The sequence below is a fragment of the Melanostigma gelatinosum genome (genome assembly GCF_949748355.1).
Source record: "Melanostigma gelatinosum genome assembly, chromosome: 16".
Lineage (NCBI taxonomy): Eukaryota > Metazoa > Chordata > Actinopteri > Perciformes > Zoarcidae > Melanostigma > Melanostigma gelatinosum.
The window spans coordinates 9,362,289-9,375,614 of record NC_136649.1 but is presented as its reverse complement, the minus strand read 5'-3'; the positions used below and the strand labels follow the sequence as shown (position 1 = coordinate 9,375,614).

Here is a 13,326-nt window from a genome sequence, read left to right as displayed (position 1 = left end):
GGAATAACGGCATACTTTTCATCACATAAATTTTGTTTTGGTCCTGGGAACCAAAATATCAACTCAAGTATCAAAACTTCTCAAATTTAACAAACTGAATTTTTGTCTGGTGTTTCTATCCCAGCGGGGACGCTCCTATCATGTCATAATACAAACCACCACCAGGGGACACTGTTAAAAATGTGTCTTTCAAGCCTATATACGGAATTCAAGCCTATATAAGGTATTCAAGCCTATATAAGGTATTCAAGCCTATATAAGGTATTCAATGGAGGGTAAGTTTATAGAAACTAGAGCTTTATTTTAAAAAAAGAGTTGTTTCTGTATTATATTTTGTTAATTCATTTAATATTGCATTTGTGGATTCACCATTAAATGTTGTAATTGTATAATGACTCATCTGTGTATATTGAACTCCACTCAATGTAAATGTCAGATCAGAATCAGAAATGTTCAAACTTCACAGCTTTATTTCAAAGTTCTGTGCATTTTTCAGATATAGTACACTGAATATTACAGTTGAAAGCATTACAGTTTTGATACTGTGATATTCAGTGCTTTGTATTTCAGTTGAAAAAAAAACCTACAAATGATGGAGCTGAATATCACAGTATCACAACTGCAATGCTCTCAGCATAATATTTCAAAGTAGTATTTCACTTGCAAAACAAATACTGAACTTGACTACTACAATACTTAAATTGTAATTCTGTAAACATTATTTCAACACTTACTGTTTCAAAACCTTTCAATGCCTCACAACTGTTGTGTACAACTTCTATTACAACTGCACTGCAATGTACACTTTTTAAGTGTAGTGAAATGGTTTTAAATAACAAAAAATACAACGAAAATATGTTTGTGTATCACAAAATAGATTCGTACAACTTTAATGCCGTAACGCAAATAGAAATATTCAAATATTTAACAAAGAAAAGGAGGAATGTCAAAGAGAACAGGCACGATTATGAATTCTTCAAAAAAAAAAAAAAACCTGTTAAACCTTCCATTTGACAATATTGAACAACGTCCAGCAACAGAAGTGCATAAATGTCCAGCAAAGATTGTACCTGTAGTCTTCCATCTGAACACAATAGTGCACAAATGTAAAAGCTTACCTTTCTTGCAAAGACTTTCGCTTTAGTGCATCAATTCGGTTTTTTGTGTAAAATTTCACTGCCTCCCACCTCCTTCCTTTGAGAGCTAGTGGTGACGTCTGAATGCATTCCAGGAACCTTCCAAGATCTGATGTGGTCCATGAGTGTTTTTTCCACAGCCTGGATTTCGTCGTTGGTCCACTTCTGTTTTTTTGTTTGTGATGACCCTGAATAAAATGAGACAGTAATTTAATGTTATTCAAAAACCAGCAAGTACTGAGGCTATAATGTTGTATCGATCTTGACTGTAGCAGTACACAAAATACGAGTAGAACAACCTGTAGTTGCAGTAACATAAGTATTTGGAGCAACAGTGTCTAATACAAAAATAGAACTCGCAGCAGAAATATAGACGGTAGTTGCAGAAGTATGAACAAAGACACGGTTTACTAACACTAGCTTCAGTATTACATGACACAAGTGGAGTACTTCATTTAAAACAACTGGTCATTGTCCATTTAGTCCAGAGGACATTATGTGATTTAGGACTAGATGAGATCTACTGACCTGAACAAATGAGTCCTTTACATAGATGATTCTGAATTCAATATACTGGATGATGTGAAATTATATTTCCTTACGTAATGATGCCAGTTACTTTAATATGGTGTTTCATTAGCCTCAAAACCTGGGCACACAAAAACCAGGTGCGTGATAGAAACGCACAGAGTAATATTGAAAGTTAAAGTATACTCACTATGCAGAATGGACAAAATAATATATTTATAGTAGGCTGAAATCATTGGATAATAATTATCGATGCATTAATGAATGTATCACTTTAATGTTGCAGCTGGTAAAGGTGGAGCTCATTTGAACTACTTAATACACGTATTAACTAAGTTACATACTACATAACGATACATGATAGTTTATTAGTTTATTTCTATTTTGGATAGGGAATCTATAAAATGTATTCTCATGTCAGTGGACTCACCAAATAACTTGATCCTAGGTGAGAAACTGAACAACTTTGAAAAGATTACCTTTTTTTGTGTGTGATTGACCAGAGGCCTCTCCAACCAGCATCTTTTCATCCAAACTACCTATTAAAACACAAGCAAAACTGAGAATAACAGACTTTCAATTAATTTCATACATCCAATCAAATAGTGTCTACAATCTGTTGGTGCCCACAGAATAAACACTCATGTGGTATTTTAAGGAAACTGTATTAGGGAAAGTGATTGGAAATAAATCAATAAATAATACAGGCAAGGTAAAAGGCATGCAAATGATTAAGGCTAGCAATGTACCTGGACAGTGTGTGCTTTCTTTCCAAGAGAAATATTTTATCAGAAATTTTCACAATCCTCACATTTACTCGAAATATTACCTTTGGCTGGATGTGGATCATCCTCATCACTGTACTCAGAACTTGATAGAGGTTCTCTTTTGTCTCTGAGCATTTGTCTGTTGAGCTTAAAAGAAGAAAGGATTAGACTTGGATATTCTTCATTGTAAAATCACAAGCATTTAACAATAATAAATGTCAAGACAAAACAATAGACTAAAACTAGGCAACATGTTTAGAAAAGAAATTGAGTGCTGGGCTCTTAGGTTTATTTTCCTGTGCCTTTATTTGAGATGCGAGACGTTAGCTCAAAAGACTTGTGCTTTGTCTCGTAGTGGCACTTCACATTACCGCTTTCAATAATCATCACAGCCTCTGGAAATATTACCCTGATTCCTGTAAACTGACAGATGTCATGGCCCTTTTCATGTTAGAATGTGAAGTTTTGCAAATAAACTTACAACTCCACTGTCGGTTCTCATGAGCTCTGGAACACTTGTGTCCTCATCGACATCAGCTGGAGTGGGGTCAAGAATATCGGTATTGTCACTGGACCGCTGGTGTTCTTCCTGAAAAACAAATCATTTTTTTGTAATGTTTAGACAGGCTCCCAACCTACCAGTCTGCCTACCTATCAGTCGACCTACCAGTCTACCTACCTACCTACCAATCGACACTGTTTTACATAAATAAAATAATACACAACCAAACAACAAATACTACAACTTATATTTCATCAGACATTATGAATAAGTGGCTGCAGTGCAAACTATTTAATTTCTCCTTGTGGGAAACACTGTCGTAATAATGGAAGTCTAATATGTGTGATTAACTAGCTGTAGTCTGTAAGAAATGAATTACTCTAGCATTGTTTTGATTTCTGTTCGACATTCACAGTCGAGCAGGTTAACTGTCAATTAAGAACCCAAAGAAGATGACATATCCTACCTCGTTGGTCTGTTCAGGGTTAAAGCCATCTGTCACATCAGCGCCTGCAAATATATTAGAGGATAGAAATGTTAATATGGTTTACGATGAACTAATAACTTCAACATCATCTTTGATGGGTCAAAATGTGTTTCATTTGCGTCTAGACTATGGTTAAATAGTTATATGATTTAAACCCTGAGAGTATGATCAGTTTGGGATTGAAACCAATAGACTCCCTGAAGTATTCAGTATAATATTCTCCACTATTACAAAAGACTTTCTCAGTATTTCAAGCTGCAGTGGTAGAATTTTGTGTAATTAAAATTGTTGCCTGAGCTGCTATTATTACATTTTGACTGAAATTAAAAGTAATTTGTTCTGGTCTTATAGGCTGCATTATAGTAAGGTGATCTACTTATTTCTGAAAGTATGAGGCTAAATATTCTACTTCAATACCCATGGTTATTTGAATTACAATATCTGCTTACATGTGAAGAAATACTTTTTTTTAAAGTTAACCTTGACTCAATATGTCAAATATGTCTCTTTGTTGAGCATAATATTCACGTTCTGTGGGAAAAGATAATGATGATAAAATATAAATTCTAAACAATATCTAAATATCATTTTGTGACTGTAAAAAAGCCCCACGATGTGTAAATTATCCATTTGTAGTTAACTGTAATTAGTTGTCCAGCCTTCCGTTAACGGTAGGCTGGTCTCAGATCGCATACCTGCAAACTCATGAGTGAAAAAGGTGACAAGCCCGAAACAGTGAACAGTGTGATGAGAGGACATGTGAGCCCTTGTTGCTGTAGTTCATCTCCTTGGAGCAGAGGCTACATTTAGCCTGAATATCAATGTGTTAAAACACTGTGACAGCAGGAAGCTGCACTCACGTCTGTTCAGACCTCCACCTTTATCCAGACCCACCTCCACCTTTATCCAGACCCAGCTCCACTCACAGCTCTGTTAGCTGCACATGCTAGCTGCACATGTTAGCTTAGTGTTAGCTAATATTAGCTGTCCATCTCGGTTAACTTCCAGCACATTGCAACAGCTCTTTTTATATGGCAGTACATGTACCAACATTAGGAGCAAGGACAATAATTAAAAACTTACCATTTCCATCCAGGTTCCACAGCTAGCCCGTCAAGTTACATGTGTGTGGAGCCGCTCGACAGTCTGAGGCAGTGAGTCACCTCTCCACGGGCGCATGCACTGATGGGGGAGGGGCCACGCCATGGTCCCCATGATGATGGTAAACGTCAGGTTTTGTGTAATGTCAGCAATGAAACTTAAGGTACTTTACACAGAACATGACATTGACTGTCCCCACCGTAACCTCACCCATCCCCCACTCCTTCGGTCACGATCAGCATGAGGGAGCTCTGAGGCTCGGCCTGGTCTGCAGCCGTTGTTAATAACTTAGACAGGTAATAGTAATTACTAAAACGGAAGGATTACATAAAATACCTGCTTAAGTTGAGACTTTATTGCTCAACTAGAATTTAGTATAAAGTATGTAAAAAAAATTCAATTAAAAAAGGACATTGAAATGAAACAAGCATTTCTAATGAAGTTAAGTAATAGAAGCATTTTTGAACTGTTAAAAAATTATACAACCATTGATATTCATAAAATAGAAACTACAACTATTTACAAGCCATTGTATTCAACAGAAGTATTTATATGTGTATTTAACTAACATATTATGAAAAGACTGTTAATGATGTGTACATGTTGCTGTTTCTGTTGGGTGCAATAAAAACACTTGTAAATGGCTTTTTATGCTAAAGTTCACATATGATGGACACAAGAGGACCCTCTTCAAGGTACAATTAGATTCAAGTCATTAGCATGCTGCTAACAGGAGATAGCATTCCAGAGGGTCTGCAGATTTTTCCGCAATATTTTCCTATTCAAGTCATCAAGGGGAATGTTGCCAAGCAATTTCCCATCAAATTCAACCATGTTGTGAGAAGTTATGATTATTTGAAGGATGGGGCAGTTGGTCATCACTTTCCATTAATTTTATCCTGGCAAAATCCCCCATTCAAATGTAGGCCAATTCCCTCCTCCCGCGCAGGCATGCTAAGTGCTAGGGAGTACCATCCAACTTGAATGTGCCTCATTGGGGCCTGTCTACAACATATTAAAAAAACAGGGCTCTGACATCTTCCGAAGTAAAAGATGGTCTGATCTCATCAAGAGTACGACAGGGTGTACAGCTTAGGGACATGTACCCCATGCTGAAGTCTGAGTTTGATACAGGCAAAAATCAGTTCTGGATAATCTAGAGGGATTTTTTCCAGGTGGTCCTATTGTAGGCCTTGTCCACAATGTGTGTGCACAATCTGGGGGTTCTAGGACCCATATTTGAGAAATTATGGCCATTCTTGCATATGCCAAAATATAAGTGAATAAGGCCCCAATTGAGCCCAATTAAGCCCTTTGTGGCTGTTTTTGGGGACCTTAACTTGCAGCTATGAGGCCCAGATTATAGGTGTGTAATGGTGACGAGCCCCTCTTTGAGGCAGAAAGGGATTTAAAACCCTACCCCTTTTTAAAGTATAAAAAGTTTGAGAAAAGACTGGTAAAATCTGGATTGTGACCACTTTTTAATATTGATCAATTTTAAAACACTTGTCAATGGCCTTCTTTGATGAAATTCACATATGATGGACAAAACAGGACCCTCTTCAAGGTTCAATTGGATTCAAGTCGTTAGCATGCTGCTACCGGAAGTTAGCTTTCCCAAGGTTCTACAGATATCTCGCTTTAGATCCTGGATCACCTTATCACAGGCGACTGATTTATGCAAAAATCAGGCAGTTCCAACCTTTCACTACGATTTAATGGCCCGTTTCTCACTTGCCAAAACAGGCCGAAAGATTAGGTCATATGCCTCAATTTTGACTTTTGGGGCTGTTTTTGGGGACCTTAACTTGCAGCTACGAGGCCCAGATTATAGGTGTGTAATGGTGACGAGCCCCTCTTTGAAGGAGAAAATGAATCAAATCTCTACTTTAAATTAAAGTGGACATTTTGAGAGAAAAGACTGTTGAAGGCCATGTCGGAACATAAGTGTCATCTGGGTAGAGACATCCATAGTTCACTATGGGAAAAGTGTTTGGAATGTCCCATTGAGTTTTATACCATTTAACGATGGGGCAAAGATGGAATGACTGTGAAAATTTCACGGTCCTAGCCCATTGTTTTATGGGGTAATTAGGCCAAATAACTTTAAAATGAAGAAAAATGCCATATATTACTACAGGAAAAGTGTACCGAATTTCCTATTGATTTTCATACCACGTGGTTTGTGGCCAAGGGCCGACTGACTGTGAAAATTTCAGCGTGCTAGCCCATTGCTTTCTAGGGGTATTAACTGAACGTCTATTTAAGCCAAATAAATGCTAAATGCCATGAATCACTATGGGAAAACTGTACAGAATTTCCCGTTGATATTCAGACCATTTCATCTTGGGGCAGAGGTTGACTTAATGTGAAAATTTCAGCCTCCTAGCCCATTGTTTTCTAGGTGTCTTTAGGCAGAATTGAGTCAAAAGGCCGTAATTTCTACGTGTACGGAGTTTACCATAGCAGAAAGTGTACCATCGCAGAAAGTGTATGGAATTTCCCCTTGATTTTCATACCACATGGTCTTTGGCCAAAGGTCGACTGACTGTTAAACTTTCAGGGTCCTAGCCCATTGCTTTCTATGGGAATTTGGGCCGAGTTCGGTGAGAAATCCATAATTCACTATGGGAAAAGTGTTTGGAATTTCCCCTTGATTTTCATACCACATGGTCATTGGCCAAAGGTCAACTGACCGTTCAATTTTCAGGGTCATAGCCCATTGCTTTCTATGGGAATTTGGGCCGAGTTCGGTGAGAAATCCATAATTCACTGTGGGAAAAGTGTTTGGAATTTCCCCTTGATTTTCATACCACATGGTCATTGGCCAAAGGTCGACTGACCGTTCAATTTTCAGGGTCCTAGCCCATTGCTTTCTATGGGAATTTGGGCCGAGTTCGGTGAGAAATCCATAATTCACTATGGGAAAAGTGTTTGGAATTTCCCCTTGATTTTCATACCACATGGTCATCGGCCAAAGGTCGACTGACCGTTCAATTTTCAGGGTCCTAGCCCATTGCTTTCTATGGGAATTTGGGCCGAGTTCGGTGACAAATCCATAGTTCACCCATCTCATCCAGTTCACCCAGTTCACCCAGTTCACCCATCTCACCCAGTTCACCCATCTCACCCAGTTTACCCAGTTCATAATATCCCATCAAATTCAACCATGTTGTGAGAAGTTATGACTAGTTGAAGGATGGGCCGTTTGGGTAATCACTTTCCATTCATTTTATCGTTCAAAATGCCCCATTCAAATGTAGGCCAACTGCCCCTCTTCCCGCGCAGGCATGCTAAGTGCTAGGGAGTCCCATCCAACTTGAATGTGCCTCATTGGGGCTTGTCTACAACATATTAAAAAAGCAGGGCTCTGACATCTTCAGAAGTAAAAGTTGGTCTAATCTCACCAAGAGTGCGACAGGGTGTACAGTTTAGGGACGTGTACCCCATGCTGAAGTCGGAGTTTGATACAGGCAAAAATCTTTTCTAGATAATCTAGAGGGATTTTATTCAGGTGATCCTATTGTAGGCCTAGTCCACAATGTGTGTCCACAATATGTGGGTTCTGGGATCCATATTTGAGAAGTTATGGCCATTCTTGCATATGTCAAAAAATCCACTAATATAAGGGATTAAGGCCCCAATTAAGCCCTTTGTGGCTGTTTTTGGGGACCTTAACTTGCAGTTACGACGTCCAGATTATAGGTATGTAATGGTGACGAGCCCCTCTTTGAAGGAGAAAAGGATTCAAAACTCTACCCCGTTTTAAAGTATAAAAAGTTAGAGAAAAGACTGGTGTAAACTGGCTTTCGGCCACTTGGGAAGATAAGTGTCATTTGGTTCGAATCCTTTCTGTTGGGTGAAATAAACACAGTCCATTTCCAATTGATATTCGCACTATTTAATCTGTGGGCAAAGGTCGACTGGCTGTGAAAATGTCAGGGTCCTAGCCCGTTGTTCTCTATGTGAATTTAGGCCGACTTATGTCAAAAATCCTTAGTTCACTGTGGAGAAAGTGTTTGGAATTTCCACTTGATTTTCATACCACGTGGTCTTTGGCCAAAGGTCGACTGGCTGTGAAAATTTCAGGGTCCTAGCCCGTTGTTCTCTATGCGAATTTAGGCCGACTTATGTCAAAAATCCTTAGTTCACTGTGGAGAAAGTGTTTGGAATTTCCACTTGATTTTCATACCACGTGGTCTTTGGCCAAAGGTCGACTGGCTGTGAAAATTTCAGGGTCCTAGCCCGTTGTTCTCTATGCAAATTTAGGCCGACTTAGGTCAAAAATCCATAGTTCACTATGGAGAAAGTGTATGGAATTTCCACTTGATTTTCATACCACGTGGTCTTTGGCCAAAGGTCGACTGGCTGTGAAAATGTCAGGGTCCTAGCCCGTTGTTCTCTATGCGAATTTAGGCCAACTTAGGTCAAAAATCCATAGTTCACTATGGAGAAAGTGTTTGGAATTTCCACTTGATTTTCATACCATTTAATGAATGGACAAACCTTGAATTTCTGTGAAAATGTCAGCCTCCTAGCCCATTCTTTTCTGGGGAAATTAGGCCAAATAAAGTCAAGATAAAGTCAAAATGCCATAAATTACTACAGGAAAGGTGTACGGAATTTCCCATTGATTTTCATACCACTCAATCTATGTGGAAAGATTTAATTACTGTGAAATTGTCAGCATGCTAGCCCATTGCTTTCTAGGTATTAACTGAACGTCTATTTAAGCCAAATGAATGCAAAATGCCATAAATCACTACGGGAAACTGTACAGAACTTTGGAAAATCGTAACTCGGCAGTCCGGAAGGGCGGGACAAAAAGTCAGGGTTTTTATCCTTACCCCAATGCAATGTTGCTCCAAGTTCTTCCTATAGTATATATATAGTGTTGTGCGCAAGAGAGTTTTATCCTCAGATTCCATGCATTAGATCAGAAGGTCACCACGGGAATATTCAAAGTAAGAGTTAAAAAATGAGGCCTGTAGCCACCATATAGCTAGTTGTTACAAAACAACTTACAATGAGCTTTGCTAGCTACAAGGGGTGCCACCATATAAATACATTTTACGGTTTTCCGTGGTCTATTGAAGAGTTAGTTGTTATAATGACAACGCACGTCTGTGTGGCTAAGTGTTGTTGCAGCTTGGAAGAGAGCAGACTTAGCTCCAGAGACAGATGGCTAGCTACTGAGCTAGGTAGCTTATCTTTCTCCTGAGCAGGCAGGGAGTTATTCCATTATTTACATGTATCACAGGCTTTGTCTGACCTTTTGTTTCTTCTGGAAATGTTTGCCCTGTAAAATCATACTAAGCATACTTAAGCACGGTGCAAAAACACTGGCACTGCACTGTTATGAATTGCCATCATGATTCATCCAGAGAAACTGATATGAAGAGGTCAGAAAAGCATTATGAGCTCGCAGCTGCTTGTGAGAACTGCTGGTGCGAAAAATAAATCATGGTACACCAAAGAGTGAAATGTAGAAGGGCCCACTTTCAGCACCAGCCAGATGAGTAGCAACTTGGGTGGCTAATTTTCTGTAAATAGGGAAGCATTCAAGCATTGTTAAATTAGCAAGCTGGCTAGCAAACTAGACAACTGGCTAGTTAGCTAGCTTGCTAATTCCACTATGCTTAAATGCTTCACTAGTTACAGAAGATGGTCACAACAGCGGGCTGGTGGCCAGCAGCATCGCTGGGTCTAACAGTCCCTCGCCCTAACTCCCTATACAGAAAGTTTATTTTTTAGCTTTTGCAGCGTTATCTATGGTCGTAATAGTGGTCCAAAATGATGTCAAATTGCATACTTTAAGTCAAAAATATTCAAATATCCTTGGAGGACAACCAAACCCAAACTATCCTAGTATATTTTATTCAATGTAGAAATTCACGACTCTTTATCCTGCTGCGTAATATATCCTGTCTGATATGCTGCTCCTAAAACCTGAATAAATAGCTCACACCCTGTTGATTTCAGGCTGAAGGCATCGTACAGTAAAATATGTTTTAGAGTGATACTATAGGCTACAAATAACAGGAAAGCACTTTAAGTATTAACACTATGGGTAAATATATAAGCACACCACCGTAACCCTATACTGTTTCAGTTGGCGTATTATAGACCTACTATAGAAGATGCATAGCATTTGAATAGTATAATAATAGAACAATCAAATCAAAAACTGACACAGAATGCTATAACATGCTTAAAGATATAATAAATAAATAATTCAATTAATTTTGTAGAGTCCAAAATCATAAAACATAAATAAATAAGGAGCAAGACATTGCTGACACCAGCCCACACACACGCCAACAAGTGAATGAATAATGGGAGTAATGGGACTTATTTTTCTCCGACTTCAAGAACGGCATCTGGCTATATCAATGTGCTTTCCCACGCTGTACAAGAGTGTGTGGATGAAGCATTAAGTTGCGACTCTCTATGCTTTGTGATGTTACTACTCCCCTTGTCTTTTCAGTCATTACTGCAAAACCTCTCAGTGAGTCCGCAACTTGCCATATGTAGTTTACACGGAGATTAGCCTAATATAACGATTGCAATAGTAAGTGTACACAAGAAAATAGCCGCCCCTCAAACCATCCTGCTGTATTGATTTAAAGGAAAATGTCTTTTCTACTCCTATTTTATGTTTATGGATACAACTCTAAACCTGCATTTGTCTGTTATCATCAATATCATTGTCATTGAACAGTGAGCACTGTTTAAAAGTTAGTTTTAAAAAAGCAGTGCAACAAAACAAGACCTTATTGATCTTACACCTCTGACATGGCAAAATAAATCAAATATAGACTATTATTATAATTGTTGTTGTTATTGTCAATAATATCAATGATGAGATAATGAATTGTGGTAAAATATCATTACAATTGTATGGAAGAAACTTAAAACAGGCATTTTACATGAGAAATATATAGACAATATACATTATGGTTATCGTTGTTTTCATGCAAATTTTTAAAAAACTATAGCAATATAAATAATATCAATATTAATATTAAGTATTTGTGTATTTATTTATTTATACATATATTTATTTTTTATCAAATGTAGCATTTCATTCATGCTTATCTTTGGTCAAAAAGACACATTTAAAGTGTATTCCCAAACTGTAATACTACTTTTGACCAATAGGGGGCAATAGAGAGTGGACAAACAGCGATACACACTTCAAGAACAGCCTACCTCATGGGGACTGCAGTACTAGTGTGTATACACTAGGGGAGCATTCATACACACACACACACATTTTTTTCTTGAAAATGGTTTCCAGGGGACTTCTGAGAAAACTACATGGGGCATGTCTAGACACTGTTCTGAAGCTTGTAGGAGGGGTTTGCCGGTGGGGACCTCAGTTTTTGTCCCCACGGTGACACGAGTCCCCATGGGTCTGTGTGCAGTCAGGTCAAAGTCCCCACCGGGATACAAAGACAAACACACACACACACACACACACACACACACACACACACACACACACACACACACACACACACACGACTGTGTTGATATTGTTTATAACAATTCAGATGAACACAAATGCCAGTGCCTACTCCAAATAAAAATACAAAAGTGACTATACAGAATACTATATGTATACCCATTGAACATACGTATAAATTGTAAATTTGCAAAACAAATTTTACATACATATAGGGATCTCTACTTAAATGTCTCATAAAGCAAAGTCACAGCTTAATATGAAAGTCAAATCATAAGAACAAGGTATGGTGAGTCAGGGTATAAGAACACTATATGTATTGGTATACAGTAAATCAGTATAACTTACATTCTATTATCGGATCTGGAGTAAGCAAACAGTTCCCTCTCCAGCTCCAGCCTCCGTTTCTCCCTGCACACACAAGTCAGGGGAACTGTCACCCGTGGTTTGCTTGGCTAATTAATGAGTAATTAGCAGCAATATTAACGGTACTTACCTATTTAACGTTACTTGTTTGTAATGCATATGCTAATGTTGACATGCAAATACGCTGTTACATAATATCAGCTAACAGTGCATGCGTATGTTATTGTTGATACACTGTGCGAGTTAGCTAATGCTAACTCCATACAAACAAGCGCGAGCATTAGTTTCGGAGTAACTTGGCGAATATGTGGATGCTAACGTTTGACGGTTCATGTCAGGTTAGCTTTTCATTCAGCTGCATGCAAGAACAGCCGCAGCAGTACTGCTGTTAGCTGGAGAAAGCGCCCAAAGTAAATAGACTGCCGTGACTTCGCTGGTTAGCTAAGTAGCTAGCCTGCTCCCTCCTTGTGGGAAGCGGCAGGAGGAGGCTACCGGGCGGTAGAGATCAGAACTCGAGTCCGCGGTCTCTACCAAGCCACGTCCCGTTAACGAAAAAGAGGGAAAGCTCACCTGTTATGCATGTTTTGTTGGATCGATGTTATCTTCTCATAATACTTGTCATCGCTGCGAGCCATGTTTGGCATTTCCGTCCGCTTTGGCGCAACTCCAGAGCCGAGACGAGGTAAAGGAGGTGGAGGAAGTCGGCCGGTGTTTACATTGGTTACCATGAGCACCGCTTCCCAGAAGTCCCTGCTGATTAAAAACAGAGAACACGTGGTGCGAGTACGGGCGGGAGCCCCCCTCGTTACTTCCGTTTTAAACATTATTTGTACATGGTAGAGGTATGCCGTTTACGACAAAAAAAAGTGTTTTAAAAAAAAGGGCAAGACAAATGTTTCGGGTAAGAAAAACTAATATTTTTTCCAACAACTCTTACAAATATTTACTGAAACAGCCCTTTTAGAAAGTGT

At 38.7% G+C, this 13,326-nt stretch overlaps 1 protein-coding gene and 1 long non-coding RNA gene across 2 annotated transcripts in view; both read right to left on the bottom strand.

Annotated features, from left to right (window-relative positions):
- The window catches only part of kiz (kizuna centrosomal protein), a 33,890-nt gene extending 21,503 nt beyond the window's left edge, over positions 1 to 12,387 (bottom strand). Inside the window, exon 1 of the mRNA XM_079286330.1 lies at positions 12,338 to 12,387. The gene's annotated coding sequence lies outside the window, so the exon portion shown is untranslated. The remainder of the gene's footprint in view (positions 1 to 12,337) is intronic.
- On the bottom strand, positions 1,061 to 3,025 carry LOC306790196. The gene is made up of 4 exons (XR_013772689.1): positions 2,913 to 3,025; positions 2,494 to 2,578; positions 2,144 to 2,203; positions 1,061 to 1,324 (listed from the first exon to the last, which is right to left on the bottom strand). It is a non-coding gene; the product is annotated as an uncharacterized lncRNA (long non-coding RNA).
- Positions 12,388 to 13,326: the final 939 nt, after the last annotated feature.